The sequence below is a fragment of the Heterocephalus glaber genome, unplaced genomic scaffold, assembly GCF_053883595.1.
Source record: "Heterocephalus glaber isolate CG9 unplaced genomic scaffold, H.glaber_assembly_v1.0 deba00001550, whole genome shotgun sequence".
NCBI classification, from domain to species: Eukaryota; Metazoa; Chordata; class Mammalia; order Rodentia; family Bathyergidae; genus Heterocephalus; species Heterocephalus glaber.
This window is the reverse complement of record NW_028258343.1, coordinates 16,745,330-16,765,259: the sequence shown is the minus strand read 5'-3', so window position 1 is coordinate 16,765,259 and position 19,930 is coordinate 16,745,330. Positions and strand designations below refer to the sequence as shown.

General features: G+C 37.1%; 1 protein-coding gene and 1 non-coding gene across 13 annotated transcripts in view; both read right to left on the bottom strand.

The window, feature by feature from the left end:
* Ptprk (protein tyrosine phosphatase receptor type K) overlaps positions 1 to 19,930 on the bottom strand; it is a 520,627-nt gene that overhangs the window by 76,163 nt on the left and 424,534 nt on the right. The window lies entirely within an intron of this gene.
* LOC147824255 (U6 spliceosomal RNA) lies at positions 19,729 to 19,835 on the bottom strand. The gene has a single exon (XR_015442659.1). It is a non-coding gene; the product is annotated as a U6 spliceosomal RNA (small nuclear RNA).

Below are 19,930 nucleotides of genomic sequence, written 5' to 3'. Positions count from 1 at the left end.
TTCTATTGCGGATCATATAGCACAGGTTTGCTATTTCCTTTCACTAAGTCAGAAATCAAGTTCAAAATAATGTTAAGCTTAAATAAAAATAATTATCCTCCAAAAGGAAAAAAGGGAAACAAAGCCTTTGTAAATAGGGAAGGGGGGAGGGGGTGAAGGGAGGGGAGGGGAATGGGGAAAAAATAAGAACCGAGATACATCATGTAAAGGTACAAGATCCCAATGATGAATGTAACTGTATTGCATACCTAAAATGTACCAATAAACTAAATGGAAAAAATAAGTATTCTCCACAGTCTAAAATATGATTCTCTATAGAAAAGGATACAGTAAACTTTGAACATGGAAATTGTTACAATAATCTGAATATGACATTATTCAGTCAGTATTCATCTTCCCCTACAAATACTTTTTAGACACATACTAGGTTCAAAGAAACATACTAAATGATACGACAGATAAAATAAACAAAATGGAATCTCAAGTTTATGAGAAATGCTTGAAATTAGTGAAATGCTGCAGAAACTCAACATATGAAGCAAATGAAGGCATTGTCAGGGTGGGTGAAGCAGACACAATGGAGCTCAAGCTTTGAAAACTCCGATTTGTCTTGCCTCACAGCCTTGAAAACCCCTCACTCAGCTGGGTTTGTGGTTTAGGTAACCAAGACAAGGACAGGTGATTTGGATATGATCACACAATGGCTCGGTTTCCAGAACACAGGTCACCTGATTCCAGCCTGATACCTTTTCTTTCAAACTGCGGTAAAGCTGTGATTCCTGCTCTTTCAAACTTTGTACTTGGGGGGAAAAGTACAATAATAATACAAGCTCTGTGACACTCATGCCATCTAAATGCTGCAGAATAAATTCTGGGTATGTATGAGAGGAATGTGAAGTGAAATTCCCTGAATCATTCTCAGAAGAAATTGATGAAGCCATTTCAACATCGAGGTAAAATTGCTGAGTGTTCTGCATGAGAACAGATCACAGTAATTAGCTATTGTTGCCGCTGCTGTTGGAGGTGTGGAAGTAATGAAATAATGCCGAGTTATGAAAACTTCAGATCTATGTTTTCTAACGGTCTTTCTGTCTGCTAATAACCCAGCCACCTTCAAATGTTTCTGTGATGAAAACTGCTTGAGCTTAACCTTATTTTATCTTCTCCCTTGACCCTTCAATTTGAACATCTTGAAGTATTCTGAGACAGCTTAAAGAACCGACAAAGATGTCTTTTCACCTTTATTCTTTCCCTACAGGAAAAGCACCCGAAGAGCCCAGGCACCTGTCTAAGTCAGCACGCTCTGGCTCAGGTACCCTCCCCTGGTTTCCTTCTGTGTGACAGCACCCACACAGCAAGAGCTTCGGGGTAAGGCAGATGTTATCTGACCAGTCCACTGCGTCTGGTTTCCAGTGCCGGCACAGATCTCAAAATTCTGTCTGATTTGGCCCTCTGATCGGTTTCTGATTTCCAGCTTCTGCATTATAAACCACTGGAGCTTCCTCTGGCTCCTTCTCCATCCTCCAAACTCTGTGCATCCTGATTTAATCTTTCCTTCCAGCCTGTGCTGGTGGGGCGGGCTCTGCCCCTCCGTAGCCTCTTGCTTCTGTTTCTCTGTGCTGGGTTTTCAGCCCCTTGTGGTTTCTCTCCTGGTTTCTGATTCTGTGTGAAGGGTCACACTGCTTTCCACAAGCTCAGCTGGTCATGTAACTCAGCGAGCAACAGGAGAATGGCTCTTAGGTTACAAGTCTGTAAAAGCCACCACTCTCACCGCTTCTAGTCAAACTTTTAGCAGAGTAATTATAAGATCTGATGATAGTCCAAGAAACGTTTGACCAAATCATGGGTCATTGTTTATAATGGCTTATGGTCTATTTATTGACTATAAGTAGATATTAAAAGTCAATACCAAAGATGAACAGTCAATTTAACTGTCAGGATAGTTTAGTACACTCATAGTTTGAACAGGTTCCTGTGAATGTCAAAGGGAAGTGAACTCCTTAGATGCCACTCACCTTCACATAAAAAGAAATGCTCTCTACACTTAGGACCAACGGCTTGAATAAAGACTGGTCTGCTAGGATAAGCTGTGCTTTTGGCAGTAACGATGTAGACTTAACCAATCATCATTTTTTTCTGCATAGAGGCCAATGCATTTAAAAAAGTCAACAGAAAAATCCATATGCACAGTTAAAGAGATGAAAGTCTAAGTATATTTCACTAGGGAAAAGGCGGTTTGGCACCCCATCAATTTTCCTTTGTATTTTCAGAAATAACCCAACAACATGACAGAAAAATCTGTAACATACATTCAAATTGATGATCAAGTTTTGATGAGCAGTATTTCAAACATTACAGTGTTTTAACACAAGCTTCTCTTAGGTAAAAGAAAAGAATCAGTAAAATATTCATTGACAAAACACATGTGCATATATAACAAATGAGCTGTATTTACTCATCCAATCAGTACAAAATTATTGAATATCAGAGGACTGAAATGTAAATGCTCTTATTTAGTGATCAATTCAATAGAAAAACAAAGCTCCAATTTGGCAAAAACCTATATTCCCCTGAGATTATTAAAATGGTCATCAGAAGGTAAAAGTAAAAATGTTAAAATTTTATAATTTACAATTCCTCTTTGGAGAGTGGAGTAGTTGTGCCAGGTATTTTTGTTTTGTTTTGTTTTTAAAGAAATAGAGGTAGGTGTGCAAACTCTGATGACTGAAACATGCATTGCAGTTGTTAAGTATGGAAGTCCTTAATAAATTCTTGTAGGTTGGTTAAGGAAAATGTTTAAATAAAAGTGAAAAATTTTTAAAGAAGTACATTTTTGAGGGAATATTAGGGGATGTGTATCAATGTCAGAAAACACATTAATAAGGAGAACGATGCAAACGAGACAGACACAAAAAGTTCTGAAGCTACTTAATCTTGTGTGTGCTAGTTAAAGAAAACTTATGAAGTGTTTATTCATTTATGCTGCTTAAAATATTGTCTTTCTATCCAAAGGCCAGTCCCTGCTAAGAACAACTATACTAATTTATTTTTAGCAAAACATTACCGAATCTTTTAATGCTTTCAGCCAATATCATCTGGGAAAAGATGACTGCATGGTAATGAATACCATATAAGCAAAGCCAGATTTTCACTTTATGACTTCTCACTCATTAAAGTATATCATATTCTAGTGTGGGCATATCTGGGTTCTATTTTGGGGAAAAGAAGAGAAAAAATTATTCTGTGACTTTAATTGCTAATGGAAGATTGAGCACACTTGCTGGTGGCCCCTGTCACATTTGGGGTAGCAGCTTTAGAGACAAACACTTGGTCTTACGGATATACAAAGGGGAAGATCGTTGCTAGCGACAGAGATGTGCAGAGGAAGAGTAATGTTATAGGTAAGAAATTTAAAAACAATGTTAGCAAAAGTGATGATTAGCCATGAGCAAGAGACAAAATTAGCTTTCATCTGTGGAAAATGGAAAGACAGAGAAAGAATGCATACAGTTAACCTGGCTGTGAATAACCATTCAGTCAGTACACAAATCTCAGTCATGCTTGTATTCTCGAAACTATACACTGACATGCAACTACTGCATGCACTTAATAAAATAGCAAACTGAAATAATCATAGGGAAGAAAGAATTAACTAGAATGGCAAAAAGTAGACATATCACAAAACTATCAAGGATACCTGAAAGGAACTACCAGTCACTACTAACTTTTCGGAATGTCAATGACCTGACTCTTTTCACTCTCCTTCCTGACTCATTCTTTGGGCTAGACTTTGAAGAGTCTTATTCGTTGTGCTCCACCTCCCTCCTTCCCTTCTAATTTGGACTACTCAGATTTTTCTTTCTCCTCTCAGTAAGCAGGCCTGGTCATCTGATCTCTGCACCTATGCATCTGCTACTGATAGATTCTCTTTGGGAGAAATGAGATACATAATTTACTAAGTCATTTAAGACATTCCATGGGCTGGAGATTCAGCTCAGTGGTGCCACCGCCTGCCTGCCTCGCAGGCACGAGGTCCTGAGTTCGATCCCCAGTACCAAAAACAAAAAACAAAACATAAAGATATTCCAGATTAAGACTGAATTATTTACATCTCAGGGGAAATGAGGAACTGGAGCTTCCTATTCTGAGGTCCCTCTATTTCCTGAAGAAAGTTACTTTAGGTTAGTTTCTGATATCTGCATGACCGGCCACTGTCCCCAGGAACGGGAGTAGACAAAAGCATGATGAAATGTGGGATGAGCCCACCCTCTGAAAGTGACCCAACTGGGAAGCCTCCAGCTGCCAAGGACATTTGTCTCTGAAGGTTTAAGAATGTATATCTTAAAATAACATTTAGAGAATCAAATTTAGTTTATTATTCACTTAACACTAATATGTTCAGGAAATAAGTTTGGCATAATTAGGATTTGACTACACACTTATTTCAATGAAGTCTTGATTAGAGAAAGAAAAATGGAAAGTTGGTCAGATTTAGGGTATCTGTAGAAATCATTTTAGAATCATTAAGTTAAATACGCAAAATGTCTTGCTCATGACAATAGATTCAGGAGACACACACATTTCTTGGTCCTTTCTGAAACTGAACTGGTCTGAAACTAAAAATAAAACCCAAGTAATCTGGAGTTGAGCAATGTAAAACATTCTATTTTTTTTCTCTGCAATATTCTCCCTTAGATGATCTTATATATTATAATAAAACTTTATGTGGCTTTAATACTGATTTCCAAAACTGTATTTTTAAATTTTTAACAAATAGGATACATAGCTTAGCTGTTTCACAGTAATGTCAGACACAAATCATGTGAAACACTGAAAAAGACTTCTTTCCAAACATCTGGTAAGCAGAAGTTAAACTGAACTTAGCTAGCGAGGTGCATATTTTTTAAACTTTTCAACCTGTTATATATCTTCAAACACATGTTGCTATTTTTTTCTAGCAGAAACTTAAAATGCTAATGCACTTTATGCATTGCTTTATGATTGTTGTGACATTCATCTTGTTGTCATTCTGGAAGTAGTGTGCGAATTTTTCCAATAGTGTTTTAAAGCTAGATTTTAAAAAGCAGTTTCTCTTTCCAATGAATTTAAAAATACTCTCCAACTTTGCGCCAACTGTGTCACCTGATGAATCCCAACTAATTTGTGTGGCAATTTAAGCTTTCTGTCACTTTGATTGGTTTTGACACATTTTACTTTCATTAAATAATAAAGAGCACAGTTTTTGCAACCTGTGGGGATGCTGCACCACGCAACTTGAGTATGTCTGAATTCAGAGTCTTTTGGTGATGTATAGTAAAGGCCAATCACACACCAGGATGATTCAGATCTATGCAGCTCAGAAAACGTGACAGGGCCACTATGCACTTAGGGACATTCCCAAGCGAACTGCAGCATCTCCAGGCTTTCCCTAGTGAGCAGGCTTCAGTAAGAGAGCTTTGAATATTTGTTGATTTTTTTTCTTTTATCCATTCATAAGAAAATGTACCACATAAATTGAACAGTTAATGGTGTTCATGTCTTTATTTTTTATGGGACAGGTTTAGAGCCACAATCAGTGCTATCATTATCAAAGTCACTTAGCAGTGAAATCCCATAGAATGTTAAAAGTATCTGCCCACCAGATAAGCAACACTTTTAAAAGACAGTGTCAATTAGTAGTGATGAGAGTATGGAGAAATGAATATTCAAAGATATGTTTGGAATGTGAAATTTGGAATTCTTTGTGAGGGTTCTTTGGCTATAAGATTTAAACATAAATAACTATAATCTGACTTAGTGAATATTGTTTCTAAGAGTTTATCCTACTTCAGAGAATGTAAAGATCATAGCCAAGGATGATTACTGAATTACTGTATGTAACAGGAAGAAATTTGAACAATTAAATAGTCATCAATACACAAATGATTAAACATACATTCATACAATGAAGTGTCTATATTTTATAACTTCAAAATCACCCCAGCACAATTCATGATAGCTAAATCCTGGAAGTGGCCTATATGTCCATCAACAGATGAATGGATAAAGAAAATATGGTATTACACAAAACAGAGTACTACTCTGTCATAAAGAAAGATAAACTTGAGTCATTTGTAGGAAAAGGGATGCACCCAGAGACCATAACTTAAGTGAAATAAATCAGACTCAAAAGCTTAAATATCACCTGGCTTCTCTTATATGCAAAAGTCAAATTGTAAATAATGAGCAAAATAGAAGATAAATAGGATGTAGGAAATAAACCATTTTCAGATAGGAAAGGGATCAAGAGACAGAGGGTGAGAGGGAAGGGATGAAAAACGGAACGAAGATGTGCTGTCTGCATTCGCCAACTATACACAAGGAAAGTAAGCATTATGTACTGCAATCCTGAACTAATGAAAATTTCAAAAGAAAGCAAATATACCCTAGCCAAAGTGTAAGTTAAAAATTCCAGTTATCAGACCACTATTTTGGGATGGGATGAAAGGAATTAAATATTTTTCAACTATAGAATAATGCAGAAATATACATGTCTTTGGAAAGAGATCCCCACATCAAGTAATTATATGATAAATATTGAAAAAAGGAAATATGTAAGATTTTATATCTATGGCACAACATTGGATTGGTGATTTTATTTTATAAAATCAGAACCAAAAATACACACTCTATTTTGTAGAAGAATATACATGGTTAATAAAGTTATTAGAAAATTCTAAGTTACAGGGAATTGATAACATAGACTACAAATATTCTACTGAAGTAAAAAAAATAAATGAATCATCCCATTTCAAGGGCAGGTTTTGCTGAGTGGGGAAATCACCATGAGGAGGTTCATCTCTCATTACAGGTGTGGCCAATGTCTGTTTTCCCCCCAAATCTATTTTGAACAGTTATTACACACAAGTGTCATTCCTCCTTCCTACAACCATTGTTCTTGGAGCTCAATTTCTGAGTCCACGCCTTACAGACAGGAAGCACACAATCAATACATTCTGATTGGATGACCAAATCCCCAGTAGGTAGGTACCAGTTGGTCCAACAAATACTTGTAGGGCATTAAGCAACAGACAAAGATGTATTCAAGGGATGGTCATTGGTACCACGGTGCTGTGAAATTTAATATTTTTTTTTAAAAAATCACATCAATAAAGTGGTGGCTACTATACTACTTCTAAGAAGTGGTATCCTTAAAAAGCTTAGAGAAGAAGCCTGAATTAAATAAGGCAAAGTCTGCAGACTTCTTCTGATCTTTAACTTTTTTCCTCTTTTATCTTTCTACTACATTTCTTATTTGCTACAGTCTCTAGTATATAGTTAGATCACCAATAATGAACCACATTTACTTCAAGCTGTCTCCCCCAGTGGCTCAACTTGTCAGAAAAAGAATAAGTGTACAACATAAAACAGCTTTCCAAAAGAGCCAGAATGGAGATAATGGTTATCAAGGTGAAAAAAGGAAAGTTTTTTTTATTATTACAGCAAAACTCTTCCTTGAAAGAACAGCTGGGTTGGGTTTTCATCTGGGAAATAACAGCACACAGAACAAGAAAGGTGGAGGTATACAAGAATGGGATGGTTTCTTCAAACAAAGGTCAGGACAGGAATTTTAAGACACACAGACAAAGACACGTGTTATAAAAAACAGCTGCAGCCAGCAATTCAAACATCATCCCTCCGAACTGATAATACAGAAGGCACACCTGCACACACAAAAATCTATCAGAAAGAGTAGCACTGTTTCAAAAGGATCATTTGTAGTTTTATGGAAGGGTTGGTAAAACTTGAGCTATAAACTTTCTGCCAACACCAGGGAATACAAAGTATGGTAAGAATCACTTTATCACTGGTACCATCCTGTTTTAACCACTTGAACTTTTACACTTCCTTATATAATTAAGAACATGGACTGACAGTATTTATGAAAAATCAGAAACGGTAGCCTCTAGCAAATCCAGCTGGAGCTCTGAAATAAAGAACAGGAAATATAAGAAGTAGAACAAGATTCCAAAATTTAAAGCTCAGGCAAGAGCTTAAAACCAAAAGGTGACAAATCTAGAAATATTCAGATGTTATGATAATACTTATTTTCTCTGTCTTCAAAGTAAAATACCACTAAGCTACAGATAGGCATTCTAGTATATGGCATCTTTTTATATCTCATTTTATAAAACTACATACATTTTAATTTTAAATTGAAGTAGACTTTCTCCATGATTTTTTAAGGGTAAAAGGTAGCTACATCATTTACTTGAGAAAACTGAGAGCACAAAATAATTTTCATGTCTCAAATAGTTTAAAACTCATCAAATAAACTTAATATGTACCATTTACTATTTTTCTTCATATCAATCGTACATGGGAGGTCACTGCTCATTCAGGAAAGATCCAATTAACTTTCTACTCTAATAATATTTATTAAATCAGAAAGATAATCTTTAAAGTGATCCAGATTTCATTAAAAACTGAATAGAATTCATAATTTCAGACACTAAATGGATAGAGGATAAAGAATATTTTGTTTGTCTATAACAGAGCAATAATTATAAACCAATGCTCTATTACACTCTGCCCACGGGTCTCGATGAAACCAATGGGGTTTTAATCTTTCTTTCCCATGGTACAGAAAAAAGAGTTGTAGAGATCATGCTATCATTATATTGCAATAAAAGTAATGTAATCCTTTTAATATAGGGATTTGCTCTAAAGACCAGTTTTTAATTGCTAAGAAAGAAATAGACTATTCCATGATTTAGCATTTATCTTCTTCAAACTTAAAGTATTAAAATTGGGAATCTACCTTCTTCAAACTCAAAGTGGGAATCTCAAAGGATTAAAATTGAGCATATATATACATGTATGTGTGTGTATATGACTGTACATATGTGTGTACACACATGTACATGTATATATTATATATGTGTGGTGTGTGTGTGTGTTTGGAAAAACATATACAAATCAAGCAGGTAAGCTGACCACTCCTGCTGAAGCAGAGGCTTGCATTCATATATCCAACACTGCTTAGAAATCTTTTCTCATATCCATATTCAGCTCTTGTATATTTTGCTTTCCACATAACCGCAGAACACAATTCAGCTAAATTTCTTCCAAGTAACAAAGATCCCCTTTTCTCCACTTTCCAGTAATACATTCCTGATTTTCTTCTGATCCTCACTGCACAACTTTAAAGTTCATATTTCTTCTAACAGTCTGTTAAAAATGCAATCAGGGCTTTGGCTATTAATATTCCTCAAAATTTGTCCAACCTTCTGCTCACTGCCCGCTCCCAAACTCACTTCCACCTTTTTCTAGGGATTTGCTGTGCTGTAGGATCTGTTTCTAGGTTCCCCAATCTGTACTACTTAGCTTTTAGTGCTAATATAATGTCATAGTTATGTCTAAATTTGTGGGCTCGAACAATACCAATTCACTAACAGTTCTGGAGGTCCGAAGTCCTAAATAAGCCTTATGGAACTAAAATCAAGATATCAGCAAGGTCCTTTTTTTTTTTCCAGGAGACTCAGCGAAAAACCTGTTTCCGTGGTTCTTCCAGCTTCTAGAGGCAATCTAGTCTCCTTGGTCATGGTTCCACTCTTTGAAGGAGCTCACTCAGAACCTTGCTCTGGAAACATGTCCTTGTTCTGACCTTGACCCTCTCTTTACAAGGACTCCTGTAATGAGACCTGAGTCCACCTGGAAAACCTGAGCTAATTTTCCCAAGGTCCTTAATTTACTTGCAACGGCAAGGCTGTTTTTACCACAGGAGGTGGTATATTTCTAGCACCTGGGCATAAGAATGTAGATTATAAATAATTTCTGCATTTAATAGAGTATGATTTTCTGAAATTTTTCACTGTTTCAGATTTGATTGCCATCTTTCAAAAAAATTGTGCATAAAGGGCCGGGGATTTAGCTCAGTGGTTCTGGTGTCTGCCTCGCAAGTGCAAGGTCCTGAGTTGGATCCCCGGTACCAAAAGAAAAAAAAAGACTTGGCATCTTTGTCCTGTCATGTCTATATAATTTTACATGGGCTGTAAAATTATTTTAATCTCTTTAGTAGCTTAAAGCTATGTTACTAGAAATAAATTACATAAAATTAAATTTAAACTTTGCTGTCTATATTATTTAAATGAAAGTATAAATGATACAATTCTCCCCAGTACACAAATGGTATCCTTAATTTGATGCTATCACTATCAGTATACTCTACTAAATGAAAATCTCCAGCTTCTTCTTTAATCACATTGAGATTCAATCAAGTGAGTCTATGATAATTATACTTCTCCGGTTGACAGAAAGATGGACACTGAACATAGATACTATTTGATTCTTGATGGCCTGTGTGGAGTAATGTGATACACGGGAAACTGATTTGTTACCATTTTCTTTCTCTTTTTGGAGTTGGGATCAAACTGAGGGTCTTGCACTTGCTAGGCGTGTGCTCTACTGCTGAGCTATATTCTCTGTCCTCTGTCCCCACACATTCAAGAGTCTGTGCTGCCCAATCATAGGTGAATGTCTTAAATCATGAACAGTGATCTTCTCATCCATAAGAACAGGACATTGGCTTAGGTCAAGGACTCCAAACTCCAGCATAAAAGCATCTTGTGAAAGACATGTTAAACAGAATATGCGGATTTTATTAATAAGTTTATGAGATTAAAACATATAGACACAGTATTATTAGAACTGTTTACTTTAATAGTCTATTTGGTTACCCATTATCAAATATTTACAAATGCCAATGATATCTCCTTTTAGTAATTTACATTGCAATTTCAATATGTACATGAACAGAGGTAGATGGAAAAGCTGTCATGTTTTTTTTTCTTCACATCTACTCAGAAATAATTAGATTTCCAGGGAATATTGGTACATGCTTGCAATCACGGCTCCAGGAAGGAGCGGGATTTCAAGTTCAAGGTTAGCCTGCACAATTTAGTGAGATACTGTTCGGAAAAAAAATTTAAAGAGCTGGGGATGTAGCTCATGGGTAGAGTTCCTGGCCTACCTAACAAGTCCCTGGGTTCAATTTCCAGTGACACACACACACATACACAAGAGGAAGGAACAAAGGAGAGACAGGGAGAAAAGGAAAGGAAGGAAATATGTCAAACTTAACATATGAAATTTGTTAATATTCTGTATATAAAATATTTATGTTTGTAAGCATTGTTTTCAATTTTAAAAATAGTTATGACAAAGGTAGAGCAAATGCTCTTGAAATCCTTAAAATGACCACGACTAAAATAGGATGATCTTTAGAATACATAATTGCTAAATAACTCTCAAGTTTGAAAAGTGTGTTTCTATTTTCTAATGAGGGCTGATTTTTGTGCTCTATCAAAGCCTACATCTTCAATATTTATCTTGTGCAAATGGTACTGGAATAACTCATGAATTTCAATTTTAACTTTCTTAGCTCTCAAAGAACAAACTTTTCCCACAATAGCACAAAACCAAATGAAATAGAAATTTGCCCACTTAGGTAAACAAACCCAAAACCTGTCACGGTCACCCTGAATCTTACTCTCCTTCATAACATGCACCTGATCTATCCACAGCCCTATGGATTTATCCCTCCTTCGCACTGCCATTGCCTCCCTCCTAGCTACAGTCTGTTTCTCATGTATAGCTGTAATACTCTTCTAAGTAACGTGTACTTTCTTTACACAAACTGACATTATTATCCATTCCACGGAGCATCTTCATTAATTCTTAAAAGCACAAAGGGAATCATGATTCCTCGCTTAAAGGCTACAGTGGTGCCCCCCATAAAGCAATATACAAACCTCTTACCATGGTTTATCATAATATCTGTTCCTCAAATATCCAGAGTTTACTCCTACAAGTCCTTTACATTTGCTGCTCTTTCTGTTTGTAAGATTTCCAGGCAACTTATAGGACAAGATAGACAGATGCACAGATGGATGGATGGATAGATAGATGACAGACAGACAGACAAAAAAACCTGACAGATTCATTTAAATCTAGGCTCAAACATTAATTGAGAGGATTTATCTAAAATTCTGTCAAGAATTATTTTTACTCAAGGAACTTGAAATCTCATGATACAGTTCTGTTTTCTTCACTGAACTTAACCAAGTTTAAAAACTACTTACTTTGCAATATAGAGTGTTTGTCTACCTGTCAAAAAATTAGCTCCCTTAGGGAAGTGGCACGATTAGGTTCTCACTCTTTCTACCACTTAATAGCCTGCCTGGCACCTGCATGATGTTGAACAGTCATTTAATAAATGAATGAATTTGCTGAGGAAAACCCTCATATAACTTGTGGGTTACAAACTTTTTGTTTTTTCTTATGCCATTCATAGGTTAAAAGTTCGACTGAGTTCATAAAATTGATTAGAATTCATCACCTCCCAGAGAGTTTCCATAAGAAACCATTGTTGTTTTCCCAAACTCCCCAATCCTTTAGTGGGATACTAACATATAATATACACACTTGCATTACCTCTACACGTTTCTGGTGTTTTTCTAGATTTTATTTTTTTACAGCTTGTCTTATTGTCATAAACTAAACCACGAGCTTCTCAAAGTCAGTGGCTTCCATATCGTTTGCTTCCTCTGTTTACAATGACAACACTCTTTAAGGGAGTGAGAATAAAATAAAAATTTAACTGCTTTTTAAAGCTATTTTCCTTAGGATGAAAAAGTATGAAAATTCATAGAAGAAGTAATGAAATTAAGAACTCAGACAAATTTTTTCCTCCAATGTATTTTTCCATTCTAAAAGTGTAAAATAGTTTGGACTGGGGAATGCAAAATCAGAGACAGCATTTTTACTGATGGTAATCTTTTGTTCTTTGTAGAGAAAAAGGAAAATGAACTCTTCACATTGCTTTTAAATTGCATCAATAAAATAAACATGCCATAGGAGAAGAAAAAATGGATGTATTTTCAGTGCACTGAAAATGTACCAGATTATTCTACTAAAGAATACTCTGCCTAACAACAATATTTGTTTATTCATTCCCCCATTTGAAAGAGATTAATACATTTAAATTAAATACCAGGTACAGACAAATATAAGCAGATTGTCACCCTTACCCCTGTAAACTTTATAGTTCATCAAGACACTTCCCTGTGATAAGATATTTCTGAGTAAAAAGTAATCTAATCCCTTGGCCTTTGAATACATTGTGGAAGTACCATACTTTATTACTCTAGTTTTTCAAAAGCAAAGTCTTTGATTTTGCAAGCAGGTTGAAAAAAATCTATTAGATTTTTAAGTAGCTTTTTCTATATTAAAAAATTACAATGACATGGACTTTGAGGGAGTAGAGGAAAAACTGGTGCTGATGGACGTTAGTTCCAAATTACAAACCACTTTCTTAAGCATTATTAAAATTGTAGCTGCTCTTGGAATAGATTCAGTTACACACATTTTCATTCCTTCTGAACGCTCTCACTCTATTACAACTTCAGCCTTGCATAATTTCCTCCCTTCTGAATTGAAGAGAAATGAAATTTCCGATAGATGAACTTGTGAAAACAACGCTGGGTAGATCCCATAGATAGGGAAAAGGCGCACACTTGTTTCCTTGCAAGACAAAAGAGCATGAGGACCAGCGGCAGCGTGCAGGCACTCGGAGGGTGGGAAACAACAGAATGACGCGCACTTCTTTCAGAAGCGCTAGTGCCTTCCTCACAGCTAACCCATCCTAGGGACCAAGAAAACTCACTCTGTCCACTTTCTCCACAACTGGATAAAGCTATCACAGTTGACCCCCATCTCCATTAGCTTAAAAAATGGTTTAAAAAGATCCTTAGTAAAATTTTAGGAAATTAATGCTAGGATTTTGGATCATGAGACCCACATGGATGCATTTTTGTCTTCAGACTTCTTCCCTGCCACTAAACCACCTTCTTTGTAAGCTGGCTAAGTCAGGAGTGGAGACTTTCTGGCCACCTGCAGTTCGAGTTCACAGGTGAACAATGCGGAAATAAATCAAACAGTGGCGTGAGTATACCCCAAAGAGGCCCCTGGGTTTCCCTGTAGCTTCTTGACAGATTTAGTGCTCCCTTTCATCTCATGCTGTTATTCTTGAGTGTCTGTCCCTTAAAAAGGCATTTTCATCCATCCGTACACCCGGACAAAAGGGGCCCAAGGAAGACTGGCCTAAAACAGCATGGGCCAAAATGAAGCTTCGTAAGAAAATGCTTTCAAAACCCCTCTCTTTATCAAATAATTAGGACACAGACAGGAAAAGGGAAAAGAAAGGATATGGGAAGTGAGTATTAACACACATGTCTTACATTCACATTTTTTATATTGATTTTTTTCTTAATATAGTAATACATGTTTAAAATGTATGCTTGGGCTAAAGATTTTTTTTCTTAGCCTTATCCTAGGAAATTATTTAGCATCTTGATTCTTAGTAGATTTTTTTTTGCTTTACTTTGTAAATTTTATATGAGTGCATGAGCATAAAAGTTTCATATATTGAGAAAAATGTGAATGACACAATATGCTACATGTTACTGAGTAAGATAAAATTAGAAGTCAGTTGAAGTGGACCTCTTATTAGTTGCATGTGAATGAAGCACACTGCCAGAGAATTGAAAATCATTTGAGCAAATTTTATTATTAATTTATATAATGTGTGCATGAATAAGAACTTTTAAATATAAGCATAAAATGCTACTGTGTTGTGGACCAGCCATGATATGTATAGACTGGTACAGGCCCCATAGTCACAAGGCGGACACTGACTTGGTTCAGGAATAGGGAAGTCTTTGCAGGAGGCTGCGGGCTTCCCAGCTGGGTGGAATATTATCCCCTATCCTGCAAGCCCAGTGCTCCTGAGGCAACATAACATCTGCTGAGGACAACACCAAGAAAGCAAGTGCCCAGATACGGGCAAGGATTTGAACTTGTCCACTATGCCTCCCCCTGCGCTTCTCACTGGCTAACAAAAACGAGCCAGCTCAAGTGGTCTGGTCTTTTGCCCAGTCTGAGGCACTGAACTCCCAGTCTCCCAGTCCCTGCAAATTTGTCTTTGTCTTTCTTTATCCCTCACCTAACCCCCTGAGCAGGCAACTGAGGGTCTGATTAGTACTAGGAACTACTCATTAAAACCATTTTCTTTAAAAAAAATATGTGTGTGTGTGTGTATATATATATATGTATATTACAAGTTCTTTATGATATCACAGCATAAGATTCTTAGCTGCCATTTTACAAAGTGTACACATGTAATACTAAATTAGAACAATGTTATAGTTTATATGTAAAAAGGATCGCACAGACCACTATCAAACAATCTAAAACAGTGAAGTTCAGAGAGAGAGAGTTGAGTCCAAAGACACTGAGCATGTACGTTACAGAACGCTACTATCTCATTGTATCAACAAATAAAGTTCTCGCTTCATCTCCTACTTTCTCTAGTCCAGCTGTGGAATCAGCCATTTCTCCAAGAAGCTTCTGTCACTTTTGTTGGATGTGTATGTTAGCAATCTTGCCCTCAGGGTAGTACTGTTCGCGGCCCTGTCAGTGAACTACGTGAGGCACACACACATTTTCATCTGTGTCTCTCCCTGCCGCTCTGTGCCTCGCCTCTGCCTTCTCCATTGCATCTCCTCTCCTGTGCAGTTGTGCCCTTCATTCCACACAGACTCAGGCATCCTACACACAGCCAAACCTCTGCCATGTAGGTAGGTCTGACCCCCAGCATGGGCCGCCATCTGGCCTTGAAACCCTCCTCACTCAACTCGTCCCTACCCCAAACGTTGAACCTTGTTTGGCTCTGACAACCTGGACCAGGCTGACTCCCCACATGAACACCCTTCTTCCCAAGCTTGGGCACTGATTCTCTAGTCTTCGCTTACCCTACTTGGGCTCTAACATCCCAGGAGGACACTCGCCCTTTGACCTCTGACCCCACATGAGGCCATGCTGGGCACCCTGTGGTAGGATAGCCTCCTCCAGCTGCTCAGGCTCTGACCAGCTCTGTGGGGTGCTCCTGCTTCTCCTCTCTCTGGTTCTGTGGGTCCCACCTTGCTCTGCTCCACCCCAAAAGTTTTAGGATGAACTGTTGAGGAATTAAGGAAAGTCCTGAGATAGAAAAAGAAGAAAAGGTAGAGCCCCACCAGCCTTTTATTTCTCCTTTCTATTGCAGCAATCTAACATACATACCTTTAAGAGGATTTTTCTTCCCAAAACATGACAGCTGGGATCAAATTGCCTCCTCTTCCAAAAGTTTTAATGCTTCACCATTGCCTTTACAATACAGTTGAAATTGAAGGCCCTGTCAACGTGAACATGAACTTCTAACTTTTCTTCTTCCTCATTCAGTATGAGTGAAAGTGAACTATTCTTTATTAGATGTAAGATATATTTTCCAGTCCTAGAGTTTCGGCTCTACCTAATTATTTCCATGTTGAATTACCTTGCCATTCATTTCCAATTGACAAAAATAATCTCCATCCTTAAAAGTACAATTTAATATCTTACTTCCTCTATAATACCCTTCCTAGCTTCCTAACCATTATTATGAATAATATTAATAATGGAAAAGATGGTAACAAGAGTTATAATAACACTAACAACATTTCACACGTCAGGGACTTTACAGAATGTTGCTGTCTATTGTTACACATATTATATTGACCTTCCAAATCGATTACTTCCAGCCCCATTTCCCTGATACATACAAGAAAACCTATGCACAGAGAGAAAGTGAGTTTGACCAAGGACTTTTAACAGCTAATAAATACCAGAAGGAAGGTATGAATCCAAGGCTAATATTGTTTGCACTAGAAGTGTAAATACTGCTCGCTTCATGTCCGCCCAGCAACTTTGCCTTTTTCTTCTTCTTTTTCTTTTGAGAAAGGCTCTTGCTATGTAGTTCAGACTGACCTTGAACTTACTAGGTAGCCCAAGTTGGCCTCGAATGCCTGGTGATCCTCCTGCCTCAGCCTTCAGAGTACTGGATCACAGGTGTGCGCCACCATGCCCAGAGGACTTTTTTTTTTTTGAATGGCACATTTTGCATTACATTTTGCTTAAATGTTAAGCATAACTTAGGATAGCCAAAGCTCCTAGAGGACAAGGACCATTCATGTTTAATTTCACATCCCTACCACCAACGCCTTTGCCCAGGCCTTACACTGGACAAGGAGGGGAAGAAAGAAGCATGGATTTGGGAGAGAGGAGGACTAGTTTATAATCTTGCTTTGCCACCAGCATAGCAAATGACATTGCAAAGAGACACTTAACTTCTCTGATCTTATGATTCTGTATATCTAACACAGGGTGTTGCTTAGGCTGTATGCCCAGTATAATCTTCAACCAAATCAAACATATGAATTGCTTGATTTTAATGTATAATTGAATAACTTTAAACATTAAAGAGTAAGAAATCCTATCACATCCATACTACTATTTTCATATATTTGAAAGGGTTGTTTTTGTTACTTTTAATTTTAAGAAATTAATTCAAAGGTCAAACTTGATCATTAACTTTAGTGGACACTGAAGTTACAAAGTTTATCTTAAAAAAGAGCAAATGGAATCCACATTTTAAAATACTTATCAAGGGCTGATCAAAGAATGAGAAACACCTGTCAAAACAATAAGAAACCCTAACAGAAGTATTTTAACCTAAAATGATCTATAACTAATACAAATAAACTAACCTAACATAATTAGTTTCATCTTTATAATTTAGATGTGGTGTGACTTAAAACTTAAGCAATGCCTGGAAAATTGGATAGCTTTGTTATTTCTATCCAGTTGTAACCATTCATTTATTTGGCTGAAAAAATTCTTGACCGGTGTCCTTGTTCATTCTTTATGTTTCCCCGCACACCTTTTTCATGTATCCTTGGTATTTGCATTCAACAAGCGTTGACCAGCATGGCCCTCATCGTTGACAGGTTCCTCAACTCCTCCAGCTCTTTCAGCTGCCGTGTATCTTAATCAGGAAATAGGGCTTTTTACCCCGGAATAAGTCCTGAGGTAAACACAGGAAAGGAGCAATGTGTAGCTATTCTTTAAATTTCACTTTCTCATTTCTTGATTTAGTTTGATGTTCATGCTGAGCAAAATACGATTCGGGAGTGACCTGCAGGTGCTTCTATGAAGCCTCTGCTTTCTGTTTTCTTCCCTCGCCCCTCTTTCATCTCTCCAGTTTCCAGCTGTGGTCCAGTGCATCGCTCATCTGGGGGAAGGGTTGTACAGAAAGGTCCTTGATAAGGTTTTTATGGGCAGAGCATGTTCCCACTGGTTATTCTTTCTGAATGTTGCAGTTACCTTCTTCGTTGCTGAGACACAATCCTGACACCCTCAAGTTAAAGGAGGAAAGGTTTATGTTGGCTCACAGTCTGTAGAGGTTTCAGTGCACGGCAGCTGGCTCCCAGGCAGGGTGGCACAGTGGAGGAGGAAGGTCCGTGACGTGAGGGTGAGAAGCAAAAGGAGAGCGAGGGAGGGAGACGGACCCTTCCGGGCCACGCCCACAGCGCCCCGCTCTTCCCACTAGGTTTTGCCGCCCAGCATCACCCCCAGCTGTAAACTGCCGAGGACCAAAACACTGATTGTGTCTAAAGCAGACTGGGAAGAGTTAACCCAACAACTGGCCTGATTATAGAAGTGAGTTTGGCAGACGCCTACATGCCGAGGTCTGAGCAAATTGTATCTAAATTTTGTTTTCACAACTAAAACATTCTGACCAGAAGGACAATGTTTTAATTATAACCATATATTTTGTCTATTTTATTTTAATTTGAGAATGTTTTGTCCTTTATGAGCCTTGTTTACATGAAAGAACTATGGTAAAATTTACAGACCTCAATAAAAGTTTTTAAATTTTTTAGCTAAAATTGTTTTTGTAAATTATTAAATTTTTAATCTTTTTACAGCTAAAATTAAAAAAAAATTACAACAAAATATCAGACTTATAGATAACCTCCATTAGTAAAAGGGCCTAAGAGACAGCAGGTTACAATCACTATCATAGTCCTTTAAAAACAGTTTCTAAACGTGGCGCTTACCCCAACCTACTTTTCTATTTTAGTACTTACACTTTGATTATACATGCTCTAATTTCTTAAAAAAACTGTTTATTCTTGCCTACAGGCTGCCAAACTCCAAGTGCTCATATAGATAATATCAACAAGAAATGTGCTAGACTTTTTAACCAAAATCCACCAGATTGACTTTTTTTTTTTTATGTTTAATAATCTTCAATTCAAATGTAAAAGTTCAGTACAAGCCATTTGCAGGGCTTGGAGTTTTTGTTTTTTCAAAAACAATAGGGAAATCCACAAAATGATCTTTCCACTGTTCAAAAACTTTCAAGGAAAGGGTAGATCATAGGGCCATAAACGGATGCATTTAACCAAACCCACTTTCTCCCCCTACCAATCTTACACCCAATTCCACAATCTTAATATGTATTCCTGAGTGAAGATTTATAGTTCAGCTTTGCTTATATAACCATTTAAAAATACTTAGCACCAGCTAGCTTCCTATAATGCCAAACAAATCATGAACCACTTCAATATGTATTTCTTTTTTAAAACAAGGGGACAGTCAGTTATCTGTAGAAAGCAATACTTAGCCTCCAGATACATTTTCCAGAAATGGCATATGCCATTCAAAAGCCTAAACACACTCATGCTATCAAAGTGGAATATCTAGCCTAATGTGCATGGAAGTATGAACAGCAAAGGTGAAGATCAGTATTACAACTATTTCTTCTATTTAAAAAATATGGAACGCTTCACGAATTTATGTGTCATCCTTGCGCAGGGGCAATGCTAATCTTCTCTGTATTGTTCCGATTTTAGTGTATGTGCTGCTGAAGCGAGCACCAGATTGCCTTTATAAAGACTGTTTATAATTACAACAGGATTTTTATTTAAGGGCTATTAAATTAGCTCCCTGAAGAGAGCCCCTAACTGCAGTC